The 18029-nt window shown below is 44.9% G+C and overlaps 14 non-coding genes across 14 annotated transcripts; all 14 read left to right on the plus strand.

Moving 5' to 3' along the window:
* The first annotated feature begins 161 nt into the window (after positions 1-161).
* On the plus strand, positions 162-352 carry LOC141200506 (U2 spliceosomal RNA). The gene has a single exon (XR_012272226.1). It is a non-coding gene; the product is annotated as a U2 spliceosomal RNA (small nuclear RNA).
* Positions 353-1477: 1125 nt separating this feature from the next.
* Positions 1478-1668, plus strand: LOC141200483 (U2 spliceosomal RNA). Its single transcript, XR_012272203.1, has one exon. It is a non-coding gene; the product is annotated as a U2 spliceosomal RNA (small nuclear RNA).
* A 1121-nt stretch (positions 1669-2789) lies between these two features.
* LOC141199116 (U2 spliceosomal RNA) lies at positions 2790-2980 on the plus strand. The gene has a single exon (XR_012270878.1). It is a non-coding gene; the product is annotated as a U2 spliceosomal RNA (small nuclear RNA).
* A 1121-nt stretch (positions 2981-4101) lies between these two features.
* On the plus strand, positions 4102-4292 carry LOC141199117 (U2 spliceosomal RNA). Its single transcript, XR_012270879.1, has one exon. It is a non-coding gene; the product is annotated as a U2 spliceosomal RNA (small nuclear RNA).
* A 1121-nt stretch (positions 4293-5413) lies between these two features.
* On the plus strand, positions 5414-5604 carry LOC141199119 (U2 spliceosomal RNA). Its single transcript, XR_012270881.1, has one exon. It is a non-coding gene; the product is annotated as a U2 spliceosomal RNA (small nuclear RNA).
* Positions 5605-6725: 1121 nt separating this feature from the next.
* On the plus strand, positions 6726-6916 carry LOC141199120 (U2 spliceosomal RNA). The gene has a single exon (XR_012270882.1). It is a non-coding gene; the product is annotated as a U2 spliceosomal RNA (small nuclear RNA).
* A 1121-nt stretch (positions 6917-8037) lies between these two features.
* On the plus strand, positions 8038-8228 carry LOC141199121 (U2 spliceosomal RNA). The gene has a single exon (XR_012270883.1). It is a non-coding gene; the product is annotated as a U2 spliceosomal RNA (small nuclear RNA).
* A 1122-nt stretch (positions 8229-9350) lies between these two features.
* LOC141199122 (U2 spliceosomal RNA) lies at positions 9351-9541 on the plus strand. The gene has a single exon (XR_012270884.1). It is a non-coding gene; the product is annotated as a U2 spliceosomal RNA (small nuclear RNA).
* Positions 9542-10661: 1120 nt separating this feature from the next.
* On the plus strand, positions 10662-10852 carry LOC141199123 (U2 spliceosomal RNA). The gene has a single exon (XR_012270885.1). It is a non-coding gene; the product is annotated as a U2 spliceosomal RNA (small nuclear RNA).
* A 1120-nt stretch (positions 10853-11972) lies between these two features.
* On the plus strand, positions 11973-12163 carry LOC141201212 (U2 spliceosomal RNA). The gene has a single exon (XR_012272781.1). It is a non-coding gene; the product is annotated as a U2 spliceosomal RNA (small nuclear RNA).
* Positions 12164-13283: 1120 nt separating this feature from the next.
* LOC141199124 (U2 spliceosomal RNA) lies at positions 13284-13474 on the plus strand. Its single transcript, XR_012270886.1, has one exon. It is a non-coding gene; the product is annotated as a U2 spliceosomal RNA (small nuclear RNA).
* A 1121-nt stretch (positions 13475-14595) lies between these two features.
* Positions 14596-14786, plus strand: LOC141199125 (U2 spliceosomal RNA). The gene has a single exon (XR_012270887.1). It is a non-coding gene; the product is annotated as a U2 spliceosomal RNA (small nuclear RNA).
* A 1121-nt stretch (positions 14787-15907) lies between these two features.
* Positions 15908-16098, plus strand: LOC141199126 (U2 spliceosomal RNA). The gene has a single exon (XR_012270888.1). It is a non-coding gene; the product is annotated as a U2 spliceosomal RNA (small nuclear RNA).
* A 1117-nt stretch (positions 16099-17215) lies between these two features.
* LOC141199128 (U2 spliceosomal RNA) lies at positions 17216-17406 on the plus strand. Its single transcript, XR_012270889.1, has one exon. It is a non-coding gene; the product is annotated as a U2 spliceosomal RNA (small nuclear RNA).
* Positions 17407-18029: the final 623 nt, after the last annotated feature.

Consider the following 18029-nt stretch of genomic DNA (forward strand, 5'->3'; position numbering starts at 1 on the left):
AAAACGCGTGGATTGCAGCAGCAGCAAGCCGAAAAGTGCAGGCATGTGAGGGATCTAGAGGTTGACAGCATGTCTTCTTAATGGGAGTCCAGGTGGCCATCTCCACAAATGGACTTTTCAGAATCCTTGGGTGGCACCGTAGTCGGAAACCAATTCTGGTTATCGCTTCTCGGCCTTTTGGCTAAGATCAAGTGTAGTATCTGTTCTTATCAGTTTAATATCTGATACGTCCCCTATCTGGGGACCATATATTAAATGGATTTTTAGAACAGGGAGATGGAAAAAGAGCTTGCTCTGTCCACCCCACGCATTGACCTGGTATTGCAGTATCTCCAGGACCGGTGCACCCCTTCTTTAATGCAGTTTCTAAAATCAGAAAGAATTGAATTCAATGCTTTTTGTTCATTTTGCTTGTTTGTCGGATTTTGGGATGGACTCTTTGGCTTTGCTTTTCTTCTCCTCATTGGATTTTTCATGTTAAAAGTTGCAGAAGCCAGATGACAAGCTCATTTTGGTTCAACTTCAGCAACTGTGCATTGCATTGCCATGTAATGTAATGTAATGCAATGCTATCTATCTAGCTCTCCCTCTATACTTCCTTTTGGATAAACAGACATATTAGGCAAGCATTTTGGAGCTTTCACCTAAATAACTACAGGTGGTGAGATAAGCTGCACAATATAATTGACCTTTCAGTATATTGTTGCACACACACCATCTATTTAGCAAATGCCCTTGTTATCAACAGCAGCCTTTTAAACTCACCTGAGCTAACAGGTATGTGAGCTGGTTACTCTGCTGCGCTTAAAATTTATTTTTTGGTTTGCTACAATGCCTTTTCTGAAACGTTGTCTCCCTCTGCTGGAACACTGACTTCTTTCATTTAATGCCTGCAGACTATAAAAGAGAAACCAACCCAAAAAGTTTGGTTGATTAGTCTGTGGCATTCTTTTAAACTGTTGCTTATGGCGGTCTCTGTGAGCTTCTCAGTGACATTCAGCCATCCAGGTATCCCGCCTGCAGTAGACGGAATGTGGCAATGGAACACTGGCTGCGCGTGTCATAATAGGCTCTGAGCCTTTATATACCTGCGCACAGCAGCAGCCACCTTCAGTCTGCTGCTGGACAGCCAGCAGCAGCAGCAGCAGGAGAGGTAATTAATCAGCAACCCTCCTGCTAAGGGTAGACAGCTGCTCGTTCCACCCCCCCCCCCCCCCGCCTTAATTGGTTCTCCTCCCTTCCAACGGTGTTGAGGCGGGTGGGAACAGCCGGGGGTTGAGGGTACTGTGCTAAAAGAGGTGGAGTTATGCAGATCTAAAACGCGTGGATTGCACTAGCAGCAAGCCGAAAAGTGCAGGCATGTGAGGGATCTACAGGTTGACAGCATGTCTTCTTAACGGGAGTCCAGGTGGCCATCTCCACAAATGGACTTTTCAGAATCCTTGGGTGGCACCGTAGTCGGAAACCAATTCTGGTTATCGCTTCTCGGCCTTTTGGCTAAGATCAAGTGTAGTATCTGTTCTTATCAGTTTAATATCTGATACGTCCCCTATCTGGGGACCATATATTAAATGGATTTTTAGAACAGGGAGATGGAAAGAGAGCTTGCTCTGTCCACTCCACGCATTGATCTGGTATTGCAGTATCTCCAGGACCGGTGCACCCCTTCTTTAATGCAGTTTCTAAAATCAGAAAGAATTGAATTCAATGCTTTTTGTTCATTTTGCTTGTTTGTCGGATTTTGGGATGGACTCTTTGGCTTTGCTTTTCTTCTCCTCATTGGATTTTTCATGTTAAAAGTTGCAGAAGCCAGATGACAAGCTCATTTTGGTTCAACTTCAGCAACTGTGCATTGCATTGCCATGTAATGTAATGTAATGCAATGCTATCTTTCTAGCTCTCCCTCTATACTTCCTTTTGGATAAACAGACATATTAGGCAAGCATTTTGGAGCTTTCACCTAAATAACTACAGGTGGTGAGATAAGCTGCACAATATAATTGACCTTTCAGTATATTGTTGCACACACACCATCTATTTAGCAAATGCCCTTGTTATCAACAGCAGCCTTTTAAACTCACCTGAGCTAACAGGTATGTGAGCTGGTTACTCTGCTGCGCTTAAAATTTCTTTTTTGGTTTGCTACAATGCCTTTTCTGAAACGTTGTCTCCCTCTTCTGGAACACTGACTTCTTTCATTTAATGCCTGCAGACTATAAAAGAGAAACCAACCCAAAAAGTTTGGTTGATTAGTCTGTGGCATTCTTTTAAACTGTTGCTTATGGCGGTCTCTGTGAGCTTCTCAGTGACATTCAGCCATCCAGGTATCCCGCCTGCAGTAGACGGAATGTGGCAATGGAACGCTGGCTGCGCGTGTCATAATAGGCTCTGAGCCTTTATATACCTGCGCACAGCAGCAGCCACCTTCAGTCTGCTGCTGGACAGCCAGCAGCAGCAGCAGCAGGAGAGGTAATTAATCAGCAACCCTCCTGCTAAGGGTAGACAGCTGCTCGTTCCACCCCCCCCCCCGCCTTAATTGGTTCTCCTCCCTTCCAACGGTGTTGAGGCGGGTGGGAACAGCCGGGGGTTGAGGGTACTGTGCTAAAAGAGGTGGAGTTATGCAGATCTAAAACGCGTGGATTGCAGCAGCAGCAAGCCGAAAAGTGCAGGCATGTGAGGGATCTAGAGGTTGACAGCATGTCTTCTTAACGGGAGCCCAGGTGCCCATCTCCACAAATGGACTTTTCAGAATCCTTGGGTGGCACCGTAGTCGGAAACCAATTCTGGTTATCGCTTCTCGGCCTTTTGGCTAAGATCAAGTGTAGTATCTGTTCTTATCAGTTTAATATCTGATACGTCCCCTATCTGGGGACCATATATTAAATGGATTTTTAGAACAGGGAGATGGAAAAAGAGCTTGCTCTGTCCACTCCACGCATTGACCTGGTATTGCAGTATCTCCAGGACCGGTGCACCCCTTCTTTAATGCAGTTTCTAAAATCAGAAAGAATTGAATTCAATGCTTTTTGTTCATTTTGCTTGTTTGTCGGATTTTGGGATGGACTCTTTGGCTTTGCTTTTCTTCTCCTCATTGGATTTTTCATGTTAAAAGTTGCAGAAGCCAGATGACAAGCTCATTTTGGTTCAACTTCAGCAACTGTGCATTGCATTGCCATGTAATGTAATGTAATGCAATGCTATCTATCTAGCTCTCCCTCTATACTTCCTTTTGGATAAACAGACATATTAGGCAAGCATTTTGGAGCTTTCACCTAAATAACTACAGGTGGTGAGATAAGCTGCACAATATAATTGACCTTTCAGTATATTGTTGCACACACACCATCTATTTAGCAAATGCCCTTGTTATCAACAGCAGCCTTTTAAACTCACCTGAGCTAACAGGTATGTGAGCTGGTTACTCTGCTGCGCTTAAAATTTCTTTTTTGGTTTGCTACAATGCCTTTTCTGAAACGTTGTCTCCCTCTGCTGGAACACTGACTTCTTTCATTTAATGCCTGCAGACTATAAAAGAGAAACCAACCCAAAAAGTTTGGTTGATTAGTCTGTGGCATTCTTTTAAACTGTTGCTTATGGCGGTCTCTGTGAGCTTCTCAGTGACATTCAGCCATCCAGGTATCCCGCCTGCAGTAGACGGAATGTGGCAATGGAACGCTGGCTGCGCGTGTCATAATAGGCTCTGAGCCTTTATATACCTGCGCACAGCAGCAGCCACCTTCAGTCTGCTGCTGGACAGCCAGCAGCAGCAGCAGCAGGAGAGGTAATTAATCAGCAACCCTCCTGCTAAGGGTAGACAGCTGCTCGTTCCACCCCCCCCCCCGCCTTAATTGGTTCTCCTCCCTTCCAACGGTGTTGAGGCGGGTGGGAACAGCCGGGGGTTGAGGGTACTGTGCTAAAAGAGGTGGAGTTATGCAGATCTAAAACGCGTGGATTGCAGCAGCAGCAAGCCGAAAAGTGCAGGCATGTGAGGGATCTAGAGGTTGACAGCATGTCTTCTTAACGGGAGTCCAGGTGGCCATCTCCACAAATGGACTTTTCAGAATCCTTGGGTGGCACCGTAGTCGGAAACCAATTCTGGTTATCGCTTCTCGGCCTTTTGGCTAAGATCAAGTGTAGTATCTGTTCTTATCAGTTTAATATCTGATACGTCCCCTATCTGGGGACCATATATTAAATGGATTTTTAGAACAGGGAGATGGAAAAAGAGCTTGCTCTGTCCACTCCACGCATTGACCTGGTATTGCAGTATCTCCAGGACCGGTGCACCCCTTCTTTAATGCAGTTTCTAAAATCAGAAAGAATTGAATTCAATGCTTTTTGTTCATTTTGCTTGTTTGTCGGATTTTGGGATGGACTCTTTGGCTTTGCTTTTCTTCTCCTCATTGGATTTTTCATGTTAAAAGTTGCAGAAGCCAGATGACAAGCTCATTTTGGTTCAACTTCAGCAACTGTGCATTGCATTGCCATGTAATGTAATGTAATGCAATGCTATCTATCTAGCTCTCCCTCTATACTTCCTTTTGGATAAACAGACATATTAGGCAAGCATTTTGGAGCTTTCACCTAAATAACTACAGGTGGTGAGATAAGCTGCACAATATAATTGACCTTTCAGTATATTGTTGCACACACACCATCTATTTAGCAAATGCCCTTGTTATCAACAGCAGCCTTTTAAACTCACCTGAGCTAACAGGTATGTGAGCTGGTTACTCTGCTGCGCTTAAAATTTCTTTTTTGGTTTGCTACAATGCCTTTTCTGAAACGTTGTCTCCCTCTGCTGGAACACTGACTTCTTTCATTTAATGCCTGCAGACTATAAAAGAGAAACCAACCCAAAAAGTTTGGTTGATTAGTCTGTGGCATTCTTTTAAACTGTTGCTTATGGCGGTCTCTGTGAGCTTCTCAGTGACATTCAGCCATCCAGGTATCCCGCCTGCAGTAGACGGAATGTGGCAATGGAACGCTGGCTGCGCGTGTCATAATAGGCTCTGAGCCTTTATATACCTGCGCACAGCAGCAGCCACCTTCAGTCTGCTGCTGGACAGCCAGCAGCAGCAGCAGCAGGAGAGGTAATTAATCAGCAACCCTCCTGCTAAGGGTAGACAGCTGCTCGTTCCACCCCCCCCCCCGCCTTAATTGGTTCTCCTCCCTTCCAACGGTGTTGAGGCGGGTGGGAACAGCCGGGGGTTGAGGGTACTGTGCTAAAAGAGGTGGAGTTATGCAGATCTAAAACGCGTGGATTGCAGCAGCAGCAAGCCGAAAAGTGCAGGCATGTGAGGGATCTAGAGGTTGACAGCATGTCTTCTTAACGGGAGTCCAGGTGGCCATCTCCACAAATGGACTTTTCAGAATCCTTGGGTGGCACCGTAGTCGGAAACCAATTCTGGTTATCGCTTCTCGGCCTTTTGGCTAAGATCAAGTGTAGTATCTGTTCTTATCAGTTTAATATCTGATACGTCCCCTATCTGGGGACCATATATTAAATGGATTTTTAGAACAGGGAGATGGAAAAAGAGCTTGCTCTGTCCACTCCACGCATTGACCTGGTATTGCAGTATCTCCAGGACCGGTGCACCCCTTCTTTAATGCAGTTTCTAAAATCAGAAAGAATTGAATTCAATGCTTTTTGTTCATTTTGCTTGTTTGTCGGATTTTGGGATGGACTCTTTGGCTTTGCTTTTCTTCTCCTCATTGGATTTTTCATGTTAAAAGTTGCAGAAGCCAGATGACAAGCTCATTTTGGTTCAACTTCAGCAACTGTGCATTGCATTGCCATGTAATGTAATGTAATGCAATGCTATCTATCTAGCTCTCCCTCTATACTTCCTTTTGGATAAACAGACATATTAGGCAAGCATTTTGGAGCTTTCACCTAAATAACTACAGGTGGTGAGATAAGCTGCACAATATAATTGACCTTTCAGTATATTGTTGCACACACACCATCTATTTAGCAAATGCCCTTGTTATCAACAGCAGCCTTTTAAACTCACCTGAGCTAACAGGTATGTGAGCTGGTTACTCTGCTGCGCTTAAAATTTCTTTTTTGGTTTGCTACAATGCCTTTTCTGAAACGTTGTCTCCCTCTGCTGGAACACTGACTTCTTTCATTTAATGCCTGCAGACTATAAAAGAGAAACCAACCCAAAAAGTTTGGTTGATTAGTCTGTGGCATTCTTTTAAACTGTTGCTTATGGCGGTCTCTGTGAGCTTCTCAGTGACATTCAGCCATCCAGGTATCCCGCCTGCAGTAGACGGAATGTGGCAATGGAACGCTGGCTGCGCGTGTCATAATAGGCTCTGAGCCTTTATATACCTGCGCACAGCAGCAGCCACCTTCAGTCTGCTGCTGGACAGCCAGCAGCAGCAGCAGCAGGAGAGGTAATTAATCAGCAACCCTCCTGCTAAGGGTAGACAGCTGCTCGTTCCACCCCCCCCCCCGCCTTAATTGGTTCTCCTCCCTTCCAACGGTGTTGAGGCGGGTGGGAACAGCCGGGGGTTGAGGGTACTGTGCTAAAAGAGGTGGAGTTATGCAGATCTAAAACGCGTGGATTGCAGCAGCAGCAAGCCGAAAAGTGCAGGCATGTGAGGGATCTAGAGGTTGACAGCATGTCTTCTTAACGGGAGTCCAGGTGGCCATCTCCACAAATGGACTTTTCAGAATCCTTGGGTGGCACCGTAGTCGGAAACCAATTCTGGTTATCGCTTCTCGGCCTTTTGGCTAAGATCAAGTGTAGTATCTGTTCTTATCAGTTTAATATCTGATACGTCCCCTATCTGGGGACCATATATTAAATGGATTTTTAGAACAGGGAGATGGAAAAAGAGCTTGCTCTGTCCACTCCACGCATTGACCTGGTATTGCAGTATCTCCAGGACCGGTGCACCCCTTCTTTAATGCAGTTTCTAAAATCAGAAAGAATTGAATTCAATGCTTTTTGTTCATTTTGCTTGTTTGTCGGATTTTGGGATGGACTCTTTGGCTTTGCTTTTCTTCTCCTCATTGGATTTTTCATGTTAAAAGTTGCAGAAGCCAGATGACAAGCTCATTTTGGTTCAACTTCAGCAACTGTGCATTGCATTGCCATGTAATGTAATGTAATGCAATGCTATCTATCTAGCTCTCCCTCTATACTTCCTTTTGGATAAACAGACATATTAGGCAAGCATTTTGGAGCTTTCACCTAAATAACTACAGGTGGTGAGATAAGCTGCACAATATAATTGACCTTTCAGTATATTGTTGCACACACACCATCTATTTAGCAAATGCCCTTGTTATCAACAGCAGCCTTTTAAACTCACCTGAGCTAACAGGTATGTGAGCTGGTTACTCTGCTGCGCTTAAAATTTCTTTTTTGGTTTGCTACAATGCCTTTTCTGAAACGTTGTCTCCCTCTGCTGGAACACTGACTTCTTTCATTTAATGCCTGCAGACTATAAAAGAGAAACCAACCCAAAAAGTTTGGTTGATTAGTCTGTGGCATTCTTTTAAACTGTTGCTTATGGCGGTCTCTGTGAGCTTCTCAGTGACATTCAGCCATCCAGGTATCCCGCCTGCAGTAGACGGAATGTGGCAATGGAACGCTGGCTGCGCGTGTCATAATAGGCTCTGAGCCTTTATATACCTGCGCACAGCAGCAGCCACCTTCAGTCTGCTGCTGGACAGCCAGCAGCAGCAGCAGCAGGAGAGGTAATTAATCAGCAACCCTCCTGCTAAGGGTAGACAGCTGCTCGTTCCACCCCCCCCCCCGCCTTAATTGGTTCTCCTCCCTTCCAACGGTGTTGAGGCGGGTGGGAACAGCCGGGGGTTGAGGGTACTGTGCTAAAAGAGGTGGAGTTATGCAGATCTAAAACGCGTGGATTGCAGCAGCAGCAAGCCGAAAAGTGCAGGCATGTGAGGGATCTAGAGGTTGACAGCATGTCTTCTTAACGGGAGTCCAGGTGGCCATCTCCACAAATGGACTTTTCAGAATCCTTGGGTGGCACCGTAGTCGGAAACCAATTCTGGTTATCGCTTCTCGGCCTTTTGGCTAAGATCAAGTGTAGTATCTGTTCTTATCAGTTTAATATCTGATACGTCCCCTATCTGGGGACCATATATTAAATGGATTTTTAGAACAGGGAGATGGAAAAAGAGCTTGCTCTGTCCACTCCACGCATTGACCTGGTATTGCAGTATCTCCAGGACCGGTGCACCCCTTCTTTAATGCAGTTTCTAAAATCAGAAAGAATTGAATTCAATGCTTTTTGTTCATTTTGCTTGTTTGTCGGATTTTGGGATGGACTCTTTGGCTTTGCTTTTCTTCTCCTCATTGGATTTTTCATGTTAAAAGTTGCAGAAGCCAGATGACAAGCTCATTTTGGTTCAACTTCAGCAACTGTGCATTGCATTGCCATGTAATGTAATGTAATGCAATGCTATCTATCTAGCTCTCCCTCTATACTTCCTTTTGGATAAACAGACATATTAGGCAAGCATTTTGGAGCTTTCACCTAAATAACTACAGGTGGTGAGATAAGCTGCACAATATAATTGACCTTTCAGTATATTGTTGCACACACACCATCTATTTAGCAAATGCCCTTGTTATCAACAGCAGCCTTTTAAACTCACCTGAGCTAACAGGTATGTGAGCTGGTTACTCTGCTGCGCTTAAAATTTCTTTTTTGGTTTGCTACAATGCCTTTTCTGAAACGTTGTCTCCCTCTGCTGGAACACTGACTTCTTTCATTTAATGCCTGCAGACTATAAAAGAGAAACCAACCCAAAAAGTTTGGTTGATTAGTCTGTGGCATTCTTTTAAACTGTTGCTTATGGCGGTCTCTGTGAGCTTCTCAGTGACATTCAGCCATCCAGGTATCCCGCCTGCAGTAGACGGAATGTGGCAATGGAACGCTGGCTGCGCGTGTCATAATAGGCTCTGAGCCTTTATATACCTGCACACAGCATCAGCCACCTTCAGTCTGCTGCTGGACAGCCAGCAGCAGCAGCAGCAGGAGAGGTAATTAATCAGCAACCCTCCTGCTAAGGGTAGACAGCTGCTCGTTCCACCCCCCCCCCCCGCCTTAATTGGTTCTCCTCCCTTCCAACGGTGTTGAGGCGGGTGGGAACAGCCGGGGGTTGAGGGTACTGTGCTAAAAGAGGTGGAGTTATGCAGATCTAAAACGCGTGGATTGCAGCAGCAGCAAGACGAAAAGTGCAGGCATGTGAGGGATCTAGAGGTTGACAGCATGTCTTCTTAACGGGAGTCCAGGTGGCCATCTCCACAAATGGACTTTTCAGAATCCTTGGGTGGCACCGTAGTCGGAAACCAATTCTGGTTATCGCTTCTCGGCCTTTTGGCTAAGATCAAGTGTAGTATCTGTTCTTATCAGTTTAATATCTGATACGTCCCCTATCTGGGGACCATATATTAAATGGATTTTTAGAACAGGGAGATGGAAAAAGAGCTTGCTCTGTCCACTCCACGCATTGACCTGGTATTGCAGTATCTCCAGGACCGGTGCACCCCTTCTTTAATGCAGTTTCTAAAATCAGAAAGAATTGAATTCAATGCTTTTTGTTCATTTTGCTTGTTTGTCGGATTTTGGGATGGACTCTTTGGCTTTGCTTTTCTTCTCCTCATTGGATTTTTCATGTTAAAAGTTGCAGAAGCCAGATGACAAGCTCATTTTGGTTCAACTTCAGCAACTGTGCATTGCATTGCCATGTAATGTAATGTAATGCAATGCTATCTATCTAGCTCTCCCTCTATACTTCCTTTTGGATAAACAGACATATTAGGCAAGCATTTTGGAGCTTTCACCTAAATAACTACAGGTGGTGAGATAAGCTGCACAATATAATTGACCTTTCAGTATATTGTTGCACACACACCATCTATTTAGCAAATGCCCTTGTTATCAACAGCAGCCTTTTAAACTCACCTGAGCTAACAGGTATGTGAGCTGGTTACTCTGCTGCGCTTAAAATTTCTTTTTTGGTTTGCTACAATGCCTTTTCTGAAACGTTGTCTCCCTCTGCTGGAACACTGACTTCTTTCATTTAATGCCTGCAGACTATAAAAGAGAAACCAACCCAAAAAGTTTGGATGATTAGTCTGTGGCATTCTTTTAAACTGTTGCTTATGGCGGTCTCTGTGAGCTTCTCAGTGACATTCAGCCATCCAGGTATCCCGCCTGCAGTAGACGGAATGTGGCAATGGAACGCTGGCTGCGCGTGTCATAATAGGCTCTGAGCCTTTATATACCTGCGCACAGCAGCAGCCACCTTCAGTCTGCTGCTGGACAGCCAGCAGCAGCAGCAGCAGGAGAGGTAATTAATCAGCAACCCTCCTGCTAAGGGTAGACAGCTGCTCGTTCCACCCCCCCCCCGCCTTAATTGGTTCTCCTCCCTTCCAACGGTGTTGAGGCGGGTGGGAACAGCGAGGGGTTGAGGGTACTGTGCTAAAAGAGGTGGAGTTATGCAGATCTAAAACGCGTGGATTGCAGCAGCAGCAAGCCGAAAAGTGCAGGCATGTGAGGGATCTAGAGGTTGACAGCATGTCTTCTTAACGGGAGTCCAGGTGGCCATCTCCACAAATGGACTTTTCAGAATCCTTGGGTGGCACCGTAGTCGGAAACCAATTCTGGTTATCGCTTCTCGGCCTTTTGGCTAAGATCAAGTGTAGTATCTGTTCTTATCAGTTTAATATCTGATACGTCCCCTATCTGGGGACCATATATTAAATGGATTTTTAGAACAGGGAGATGGAAAAAGAGCTTGCTCTGTCCACTCCACGCATTGACCTGGTATTGCAGTATCTCCAGGACCGGTGCACCCCTTCTTTAATGCAGTTTCTAAAATCAGAAAGAATTGAATTCAATGCTTTTTGTTCATTTTGCTTGTTTGTCGGATTTTGGGATGGACTCTTTGGCTTTGCTTTTCTTCTCCTCATTGGATTTTTCATGTTAAAAGTTGCAGAAGCCAGATGACAAGCTCATTTTGGTTCAACTTCAGCAACTGTGCATTGCATTGCCATGTAATGTAATGTAATGCAATGCTATCTATCTAGCTCTCCCTCTATACTTCCTTTTGGATAAACAGACATATTAGGCAAGCATTTTGGAGCTTTCACCTAAATAACTACAGGTGGTGAGATAAGCTGCACAATATAATTGACCTTTCAGTATATTGTTGCACACACACCATCTATTTAGCAAATGCCCTTGTTATCAACAGCAGCCTTTTAAACTCACCTGAGCTAACAGGTATGTGAGCTGGTTACTCTGCTGCGCTTAAAATTTCTTTTTTGGTTTGCTACAATGCCTTTTCTGAAACGTTGTCTCCCTCTGCTGGAACACTGACTTCTTTCATTTAATGCCTGCAGACTATAAAAGAGAAACCAACCCAAAAAGTTTGGTTGATTAGTCTGTGGCATTCTTTTAAACTGTTGCTTATGGCGGTCTCTGTGAGCTTCTCAGTGACATTCAGCCATCCAGGTATCCCGCCTGCAGTAGACGGAATGTGGCAATGGAACGCTGGCTGCGCGTGTCATAATAGGCTCTGAGCCTTTATATACCTGCGCACAGCAGCAGCCACCTTCAGTCTGCTGCTGGACAGCCAGCAGCAGCAGCAGCAGGAGAGGTAATTAATCAGCAACCCTCCTGCTAAGGGTAGACAGCTGCTCGTTCCACCCCCCCCCCGCCTTAATTGGTTCTCCTCCCTTCCAACGGTGTTGAGGCGGGTGGGAACAGCCGGGGGTTGAGGGTACTGTGCTAAAAGAGGTGGAGTTATGCAGATCTAAAACGCGTGGATTGCAGCAGCAGCAAGCCGAAAAGTGCAGGCATGTGAGGGATCTAGAGGTTGACAGCATGTCTTCTTAACGGGAGTCCAGGTGGCCATCTCCACAAATGGACTTTTCAGAATCCTTGGGTGGCACCGTAGTCGGAAACCAATTCTGGTTATCGCTTCTCGGCCTTTTGGCTAAGATCAAGTGTAGTATCTGTTCTTATCAGTTTAATATCTGATATGTCCCCTATCTGGGGACCATATATTAAATGGATTTTTAGAACAGGGAGATGGAAAAAGAGCTTGCTCTGTCCACTCCACGCATTGACCTGGTATTGCAGTATCTCCAGGACCGGTGCACCCCTTCTTTAATGCAGTTTCTAAAATCAGAAAGAATTGAATTCAATGCTTTTTGTTCATTTTGCTTGTTTGTCGGATTTTGGGATGGACTCTTTGGCTTTGCTTTTCTTCTCCTCATTGGATTTTTCATGTTAAAAGTTGCAGAAGCCAGATGACAAGCTCATTTTGGTTCAACTTCAGCAACTGTGCATTGCATTGCCATGTAATGTAATGTAATGCAATGCTATCTATCTAGCTCTCCCTCTATACTTCCTTTTGGATAAACAGACATATTAGGCAAGCATTTTGGAGCTTTCACCTAAATAACTACAGGTGGTGAGATAAGCTGCACAATATAATTGACCTTTCAGTATATTGTTGCACACACACCATCTATTTAGCAAATGCCCTTGTTATCAACAGCAGCCTTTTAAACTCACCTGAGCTAACAGGTATGTGAGCTGGTTACTCTGCTGCGCTTAAAATTTCTTTTTTGGTTTGCTACAATGCCTTTTCTGAAACGTTGTCTCCCTCTGCTGGAACACTGACTTCTTTCATTTAATGCCTGCAGACTATAAAAGAGAAACCAACCCAAAAAGTTTGGTTGATTAGTCTGTGGCATTCTTTTAAACTGTTGCTTATGGCGGTCTCTGTGAGTTCTCAGTGACATTCAGCCATCCAGGTATCCCGCCTGCAGTAGACGGAATGTGGCAATGGAACGCTGGCTGCGCGTGTCATAATAGGCTCTGAGCCTTTATATACCTGCGCACAGCAGCAGCCACCTTCAGTCTGCTGCTGGACAGCCAGCAGCAGCAGCAGCAGGAGAGGTAATTCATCAGCAACCCTCCTGCTAAGGGTAGACAGCTGCTCGTTCCACCCCCCCCCCCGCCTTAATTGGTTCTCCTCCCTTCCAACGGTGTTGAGGCGGGTGGGAACAGCCGGGGGTTGAGGGTACTGTGCTAAAAGAGGTGGAGTTATGCAGATCTAAAACGCGTGGATTGCAGCAGCAGCAAGCCGAAAAGTGCAGGCATGTGAGGGATCTAGAGGTTGACAGCATGTCTTCTTAACGGGAGTCCAGGTGGCCATCTCCACAAATGGACTTTTCAGAATCCTTGGGTGGCACCGTAGTCGGAAACCAATTCTGGTTATCGCTTCTCGGCCTTTTGGCTAAGATCAAGTGTAGTATCTGTTCTTATCAGTTTAATATCTGATACGTCCCCTATCTGGGGACCATATATTAAATGGATTTTTAGAACAGGGAGATGGAAAAAGAGCTTGCTCTGTCCACTCCACGCATTGACCTGGTATTGCAGTATCTCCAGGACCGGTGCACCCCTTCTTTAATGCAGTTTCTAAAATCAGAAAGAATTGAATTCAATGCTTTTTGTTCATTTTGCTTGTTTGTCGGATTTTGGGATGGACTCTTTGGCTTTGCTTTTCTTCTCCTCATTGGATTTTTCATGTTAAAAGTTGCAGAAGCCAGATGACAAGCTCATTTTGGTTCAACTTCAGCAACTGTGCATTGCATTGCCATGTAATGTAATGTAATGCAATGCTATCTATCTAGCTCTCCCTCTATACTTCCTTTTGGATAAACAGACATATTAGGCAAGCATTTTGGAGCTTTCACCTAAATAACTACAGGTGGTGAGATAAGCTGCACAATATAATTGACCTTTCAGTATATTGTTGCACACACACCATCTATTTAGCAAATGCCCTTGTTATCAACAGCAGCCTTTTAAACTCACCTGAGCTAACAGGTATGTGAGCTGGTTACTCTGCTGCGCTTAAAATTTCTTTTTTGGTTTGCTACAATGCCTTTTCTGAAACGTTGTCTCCCTCTGCTGGAACACTGACTTCTTTCATTTAATGCCTGCAGACTATAAAAGAGAAACCAACCCAAAAAGTTTGGTTGATTAGTCTGTGGCATTCTTTTAAACTGTTGCTTATGGCGGTCTCTGTGAGCTTCTCAGTGACATTCAGCCATCCAGGTATCCCGCCTGCAGTAGACGGAATGTGGCAATGGAACGCTGGCTGCGCGTGTCATAATAGGCTCTGAGCCTTTATATACCTGCGCACAGCAGCAGCCACCTTCAGTCTGCTGCTGGACAGCCAGCAGCAGCAGCAGCAGGAGAGGTAATTAATCAGCAACCCTCCTGCTAAGGGTAGACAGCTGCTCGTTCCACCCCCCCCCCCGCCTTAATTGGTTCTCCTCCCTTCCAACGGTGTTGAGGCGGGTGGGAACAGCCGGGGGTTGAGGGTACTGTGCTAAAAGAGGTGGAGTTATGCAGATCTAAAACGCGTGGATTGCAGCAGCAGCAAGCCGAAAAGTGCAGGCATGTGAGGGATCTAGAGGTTGACAGCATGTCTTCTTAACGGGAGTCCAGGTGGCCATCTCCACAAATGGACTTTTCAGAATCCTTGGGTGGCACCGTAGTCGGAAACCAATTCTGGTTATCGCTTCTCGGCCTTTTGGCTAAGATCAAGTGTAGTATCTGTTCTTATCAGTTTAATATCTGATACGTCCCCTATCTGGGGACCATATATTAAATGGATTTTTAGAACAGGGAGATGGAAAAAGAGCTTGCTCTGTCCACTCCACGCATTGACCTGGTATTGCAGTATCTCCAGGACCGGTGCACCCCTTCTTTAATGCAATTTCTAAAATCAGAAAGAATTGAATTCAATGCTTTTTGTTCATTTTGCTTGTTTGTCGGATTTTGGGATGGACTCTTTGGCTTTGCTTTTCTTCTCCTCATTGGATTTTTCATGTTAAAAGTTGCAGAAGCCAGATGACAAGCTCATTTTGGTTCAACTTCAGCAACTGTGCATTGCATTGCCATGTAATGTAATGTAATGCAATGCTATCTATCTAGCTCTCCCTCTATACTTCCTTTTGGATAAACAGACATATTAGGCAAGCATTTTGGAGCTTTCACCTAAATAACTACAGGTGGTGAGATAAGCTGCACAATATAATTGACCTTTCAGTATATTGTTGCACACACACCATCTATTTAGCAAATGCCCTTGTTATCAACAGCAGCCTTTTAAACTCACCTGAGCTAACAGGTATGTGAGCTGGTTACTCTGCTGCGCTTAAAATTTCTTTTTTGGTTTGCTACAATGCCTTTTCTGAAACGTTGTCTCCCTCTGCTGGAACACTGACTTCTTTCATTTAATGCCTGCAGACTATAAAAGAGAAACCAACCCAAAAAGTTTGGTTGATTAGTCTGTGGCATTCTTTTAAACTGTTGCTTATGGCGGTCTCTGTGAGCTTCTCAGTGACATTCAGCCATCCAGGTATCCCGCCTGCAGTAGACGGAATGTGGCAATGGAACGCTGGCTGCGCGTGTCATAATAGGCTCTGAGCCTTTATATACCTGCACACAGCAGCAGCCACCTTCAGTCTGCTGCTGGACAGCCAGCAGCAGCAGCAGCAGGAGAGGTAATTAATCAGCAACCCTCCTGCTAAGGGTAGACAGCTGCTCGTTCCACCCCCCCCCCCGCCTTAATTGGTTCTCCTCCCTTCCAACGGTGTTGAGGCGGGTGGGAACAGCCGGGGGTTGAGGGTACTGTGCTAAAAGAGGTGGAGTTATGCAGATCTAAAACGCGTGGATTGCAGCAGCAGCAAGCCGAAAAGTGCAGGCATGTGAGGGATCTAGAGGTTGACAGCATGTCTTCTTAACGGGAGTCCAGGTGGCCATCTCCACAAATGGACTTTTCAGAATCCTTGGGTGGCACCGTAGTCGGAAACCAATTCTGGTTATCGCTTCTCGGCCTTTTGGCTAAGATCAAGTGTAGTATCTGTTCTTATCAGTTTAATATCTGATACGTCCCCTATCTGGGGACCATATATTAAATGGATTTTTAGAACAGGGAGATGGAAAAAGAGCTTGCTCTGTCCACTCCACGCATTGACCTGGTATTGCAGTATCTCCAGGACCGGTGCACCCCTTCTTTAATGCAGTTTCTAAAATCAGAAAGAATTGAATTCAATGCTTTTTGTTCATTTTGCTTGTTTGTCGGATTTTGGGATGGACTCTTTGGCTTTGCTTTTCTTCTCCTCATTGGATTTTTCATGTTAAAAGTTGCAGAAGCCAGATGACAAGCTCATTTTGGTTCAACTTCAGCAACTGTGCATTGCATTGCAATGTAATGTAATGCAATGCTATCTATCTAGCTCTCCCTCTATACTTCCTTTTGGATAAACAGACATATTAGGCAAGCATTTTGGAGCTTTCACCTAAATAACTACAGGTGGTGAGATAAGCTGCACAATATAATTGACCTTTCAGTATATTGTTGCACACACACCATCTATTTAGCAAATGCCCTTGTTATCAACAGCAGCCTTTTAAACTCACCTGAGCTAACAGGTATGTGAGCTGGTTACTCTGCTGCGCTTAAAATTTCTTTTTTGGTTTGCTACAATGCCTTTTCTGAAACGTTGTCTCCCTCTGCTGGAACACTGACTTCTTTCATTTAATGCCTGCAGACTATAAAAGAGAAACCAACCCAAAAAGTTTGGTTGATTAGTCTGTGGCATTCTTTTAAACTGTTGCTTATGGCGGTCTCTGTGAGCTTCTCAGTGACATTCAGCCATCCAGGTATCCCGCCTGCAGTAGACGGAATGTGGCAATGGAACGCTGGCTGCGCGTGTCATAATAGGCTCTGAGCCTTTATATACCTGCGCACAGCAGCAGCCACCTTCAGTCTGCTGCTGGACAGCCAGCAGCAGCAGCAGCAGGAGAGGTAATTAATCAGCAACCCTCCTGCTAAGGGTAGACAGCTGCTCGTTCCACCCCCCCCCCCCGCCTTAATTGGTTCTCCTCCCTTCCAACGGTGTTGAGGCGGGTGGGAACAGCCGGGGGTTGAGGGTACTGTGCTAAAAGAGGTGGAGTTATGCAGATCTAAAACGCGTGGATTGCAGCAGCAGCAAGCCGAAAAGTGCAGGCATGTGAGGGATCTAGAGGTTGACAGCATGTCTTCTTAACGGGAGTCCAGGTGGCCATCTCCACAAATGGACTTTTCAGAATCCTTGGGTGGCACCGTAGTCGGAAACCAATTCTGGTTATCGCTTCTCGGCCTTTTGGCTAAGATCAAGTGTAGTATCTGTTCTTATCAGTTTAATATCTGATACGTCCCCTATCTGGGGACCATATATTAAATGGATTTTTAGAACAGGGAGATGGAAAAAGAGCTTGCTCTGTCCACTCCACGCATTGACCTGGTATTGCAGTATCTCCAGGACCGGTGCACCCCTTCTTTAATGCAGTTTCTAAAATCAGAAAGAATTGAATTCAATGCTTTTTGTTCATTTTGCTTGTTTGTCGGATTTTGGGATGGACTCTTTGGCTTTGCTTTTCTTCTCCTCATTGGATTTTTCATGTTAAAAGTTGCAGAAGCCAGATGACAAGCTCATTTTGGTTCAACTTCAGCAACTGTGCATTGCATTGCCATGTAATGTAATGTAATGCAATGCTATCTATCTAGCTCTCCCTCTATACTTCCTTTTGGATAAACAGACATATTAGGCAAGCATTTTGGAGCTTTCACCTAAATAACTACAGGTGGTGAGATAAGCTGCACAATATAATTGACCTTTCAGTATATTGTTGCACACACACCATCTATTTAGCAAATGCCCTTGTTATCAACAGCAGCCTTTTAAACTCACCTGAGCTAACAGGTATGTGAGCTGGTTACTCTGCTGCGCTTAAAATTTCTTTTTTGGTTTGCTACAATGCCTTTTCTGAAACGTTGTCTCCCTCTGCTGGAACACTGACTTCTTTCATTTAATGCCTGCAGACTATAAAAGAGAAACCAACCCAAAAAGTTTGGTTGATTAGTCTGTGGCATTCTTTTAAACTGTTGCTTATGGCGGTCT

This window comes from Phyllobates terribilis, unplaced genomic scaffold (genome assembly GCF_046119375.1).
Source record: "Phyllobates terribilis strain yellow unplaced genomic scaffold, ASM4611937v1 Scaffold_108__1_contigs__length_5656254, whole genome shotgun sequence".
Lineage (NCBI taxonomy): Eukaryota > Metazoa > Chordata > Amphibia > Anura > Dendrobatidae > Phyllobates > Phyllobates terribilis.